Source organism: Triticum urartu, chromosome 2, assembly GCF_003073215.2.
Source record: "Triticum urartu cultivar G1812 chromosome 2, Tu2.1, whole genome shotgun sequence".
Lineage (NCBI taxonomy): Eukaryota > Viridiplantae > Streptophyta > Magnoliopsida > Poales > Poaceae > Triticum > Triticum urartu.
Window position 1 is genome coordinate 405,357,932 of NC_053023.1, and position 4,895 is coordinate 405,362,826.

Genomic DNA, 4,895 nt, shown 5'->3' on the forward strand with positions numbered 1-4,895 from the left:
GGACCCGAAGGTCTGTGGTAAACTACTCACACATCATCAGAGAGGCTATGGTGTTGATGTAGAAGCTCTCCGTGATCGAATCCCCCTCCGGCAGATCGCCGGAAAAGGTCCCCAGATAGGATCTCACGGGTACAGAAGTTTGCGGCGGTGGAAAAGTGGTTTCGTGACATATGATATAAACCCCATCTTTTTATCCTCGATGGAAACAATACAATACGTGTCTTGTTGCCCCTATTGTCACTAGGAAAGGACACCGCAAGATTGAACCCAAAGCTAAGCACTTATCCCATTGCAAGAAAGATCAATCTAGTAGGCCAAACAAACTGATAATTCGAAGAGACTTGCAAAGACAACCAATCATACATAAAAGATTTCAGAGAAGAATCAAATATTGTTCATAGATAGACTTGATCATAAACCCACAATTCATCGGATCTCGACAAACACCACAAAAAAAGTTACATCGAATAGATCTCCAAGAAGATCGAGGAGAACTTTGTATTGAGATCCAAAGAGAGAGAAGAAGCCGTCTAGCTAATAACTATGGACCCGAAGGTCTGAAGTAAACTACTCACACATCATCGGAGGGGACATGGAGTTGATGTAGAGGCCCTCCATGATCGATGCCCCCTCCGGCGGAGCTCCGGAAAAGGCCCCAAGATGGGATCTCTTGGGTACAGAATGTTGCAGCGGTGGAAATAGGGTTTTGTGGTGCTCCTGGTTGTTTTCAGGGTATATGAGTATATATAGGAGGAGGAAGTAGGTCGGTTGAGCCACGAGGGCCCACGAGGGGGGAGGGCGCGCCCGGGGGGGTAGGCGCGCCCCCCTGCCTCGTGGCCTCCTCGGTTGTTTCTTGACGTCCACTCCAAGTCCTCTGGATCACGTTTGTTCCAAAAATAAGTCTCCTGAAGGTTTCATTTCATTTGGATTCCGTTTGAAATTCCTTTTCTGCGAAACACTGAAATAGGCAAAAAAAATAGCAATTTGCACTGGGCCTTGGGTTAGTAGGTTAGTCGCAAAAATAATATAAAAGTGTAAAATAAAGCCCATTAACATCCAAAACAGATAATATAATAGCATGGAACAATCAAAAATTATAGATACATTAGAGACGTATCAAGCATCCCCAAGCTTAATTCATGCTCGTCCTCGAGTAGGTAAATGATAAAAACAGAATATTTGATGTGGAATGCTACCTAACATAATTCTCAATGCAATTCTATTTATTGTGGCATGAATATTCAGATCCAAAAGATTCAAGACAAAAGTCTAATATTGACATAAAAATAATAATACTTCAAGCATACTAACTAAGCAATTATGTCTTCTCAAAATAACATGGCCAAAGAAAGTTATCCCTACAAAATCATATAGTCTGGCTATGCTCTATCTTCACGACACAAAGTATTTAAATCATGCACAACCCCGATGATAGGCCAATCAATTGTTTCATACTTTTGATGTTCTCAAACTTGTTCAATCTTCACGCAATACATGAGCGTGAGCCATGGACATAGCACTATATGTGGAACAGAATGGTGGTTGTGGAGAAGACAAAAAGGAGAAGATAGTCTCAAATCAACTAGGCGTATCAATGGGCTATGGAGATGCCCATCAATAGATATCAATGTGAGTGAGTAGGGATTGCCATGCAACGGATGCACAAGAGCTATAAGTGTATGAAAGCTCAGAAAGAAACTAAGTGGGTGTGCATCCAACTTGCTCGCTCACGAAGACCTAGGGAATTTTGAGGAAGCCCATCATTGGAATATACAAGCCAAGTTCTATAATGTAAAATTCCCACTAGTATATGAAAGTGATAACATATGAGACTCTCTATCTTTAAGATCATGGTGCTACTTTGAAGCACAAGTGTGGTAAAAGGATAGTAACATTGTCCCTTCTCTCTTTTTCTCTCATTTTTTTATTTGGGCTTTCTTCTCTTTATTTTTTCTTTTATGGACTCTTTTTTCCTTTTTTTCGTCCGGAGTCCCATCCCGACTTGTGGGGGAATCATAGTCTCCATCATCCTTATCTAACTTGGGACAATGCTCTAATAATGATGATCATCACACTTTATTTACTTACAACTCAATTCTAAGAACAAAATATGACTCTATGTGAATGCCTCCAGTGGTGTACCGAGATATGCAATGACTCATGAGTGACATGTATGAAAGAATTATGAATGGTGGCTTTGCCACAAATACGATTTCAACTACATGATCATGCAAAGCAATACGACAATGATGAAGCGTGTCATAACAAACGGAACGGTGGAAAGTTGCATGGAAATATATCTTAGAATGGCTATGGAAATGCCATAAATAGGTAGGTATGGTGGCTGTTTTGAGGAAGGTATATGGTGGGTTTATGGTACCGGCGAAAGTTGCGCGGTACTAGAGAGGCTAGCAATGGTGGAAGGGTGAGAGTGCGTATAATCCATGGACTCAACATTAGTCATAAAGAACTCACATACTTATTGCAAAAATCTATTATTTATCAAAACAAAGTACTACGCGCATGCTCCTAGGGGGGTAGATTGGTAGGAAAAGACCATCGCTCGTCCCCGACCGCCACTCATAAGGAAGACAATCAATAAATAAATCATGCTCCGACTTCATCACATAACGGTTCACCATACGTGCATGCTACGAGAATCACAAACTTTAGAACAAGTATTTCTCAAATTCACAACTACTCAACTAGCATGACTCTAATATCACCATATCCATATCTCAAGACAATCATCAAGTATCAAACTTCTCATAGTATTCAATGCACTTTTATGATAGTTTTTATTATACCAATCTTGGATGCCTATCATATTAGGACTAAATTCATAACCAAAGCAAATTACCATGCTGTTCTAAAGGACTCTCAAAATAATATAAGTGAAGCATGAGAGATCACTAATTTCTATAAAATAAAACCACCACCGTGCTCTAAAAGATATAAGCGGAGCACTAGAGAAAAATTATCTAGCTCAAAAGATATAAGTGAAGCACATAGAGTATTCTAATAAATTCCAATTCATGTGTGTCTCTCCCCAAAAGGTGTGTACAGCAAGGATGATTGTGGTAAACTAAAAAGCAAAGACTCAAATCATACAAGACTCTCCAAGCAAAACACATATCATGTGGTGAATAAAAATATAGCTCCAAGTAAAGTTACCGATAGAAGAAGACGAAAGAGGGGATGCCTTCCGAGCAATCCCCAAGCTTAGGATTTTGGTTGTCCTAGTATTTTACCTTGGGGTGCCTTGGTCATCCCCAATCTTAGGCTCTTGCCTCTCCTTGTTCCATAATCCATCAAATCTTTACCCAAAACATGAAAACTTCATAACACAAAACTTAAAAGAAAATCTCGTGAGCTCCGTTAGTAAAAGAAAAGAAACCACCACTTCAAGGTACTGTAATGAACTCATTATTTATTTATATTGGTGTTAAACCTACTATATTCCAACTTTTCTATGGTTCATAAACTCTATTACTAACCATAGATTCATCAAAATGAGCAAACAACACACGAAAAACAGAATCTGTCAAAAACAGAACAGTCTGTAGTAATCTGTAGGTTCCGAATACTTATGGAACCCAAAAAATTCTAAACTAAATTTCTGGACGTGAGGACTTTATCTACTAATCATCTGCAAAAATAATTAACTAAATAGAACTCTCCAGTAAAAAATGGCGGCAAATCTCGTGAGCGCTAAAGTTTCTGTTTTTTACCGCAAGATCGCAAAGACTTTCCCCAAGTCTTCCCAAAGGTTCTACTTGGCACAAACACTAATTAAAAGCATAAAACCACATATAAATGGGGGCCAGATGAATTATTTATTACTAAACAGAATCAAAAAGCAAGGAACAAAAATAAATGGGTTGCCTCCCAACAAGCGCTATCGTTTAGCGCCCCTAGCTAGGCATAAAAGCAAGGATAGATCTAGGTATTGTCATCTTTGGTATGCAATCCATAAGTGGCTCTCATAGTAGATTCATAAGGTAATTTAATTTTCTTTCTAGGAAAGTGTTACATGCCTTTAACGAAAATTGGAATATAATATTCCCTTCTTTTATATCAATAATTGCACCAATCGTTCTAAGGAAAGGCCTACCAAGAATAATCGGACATGTAGGATTGCAATCTATATCAAGAACAATGAAATCTATGGGCACATAATTCCTATTTGCAACAATAAGAAAATCATTAATTATTCCCATAGGTTTCTTAATGGTGGAATCCGCAACATGCAAGTTTAAAGAACAACCATCAAATTCACAGAAACCTAGCAAATTACACAAAGTTTTAGGAATCATGGAAACACTAGCACCCAAATCACATAAAGCATAGCATTCATGATCTTTAATCATAATTTTAATAGTAGGTTCCCACTCATCATGAAGTTTTCTAGGGATAGAAACTTCCAATTCAAGCTTTTCCTCATAAGATTGCATTAAAGCATCAACGATATGTTTAGTAAAAGCTTTGTTTTGACTATAAGCATGCGGAGAATTTAGCACGGATTGCAACAAGGAAATACAATCTATTAAAGAACAATTATCATAATTAAATTCCTTGAAATCCAAGATAGTGGGTTCATTGCTATTTAAAGTTTTGACCTCTCCCATCCCACTTTTATCAATTTTTGCATCAAGATCTAAAAACTCCGAATCATTGGGGCACCTTCTAACTAAAGTTGACTCATCTCCAGTCCCATCATTATCAATATTCATATTGAAAAACAAAGATTTAATAGGGGACACATCAGTAACTTTTATATCTTCATCATTATTATCATGGAAACTAGAAGAACACGCTTTCACAATGATTGAATTGGCAATATTTTGCATGGCAATATTTTTTTAGCACGCATCCTAGCGGTTCTTTCTTTGCAC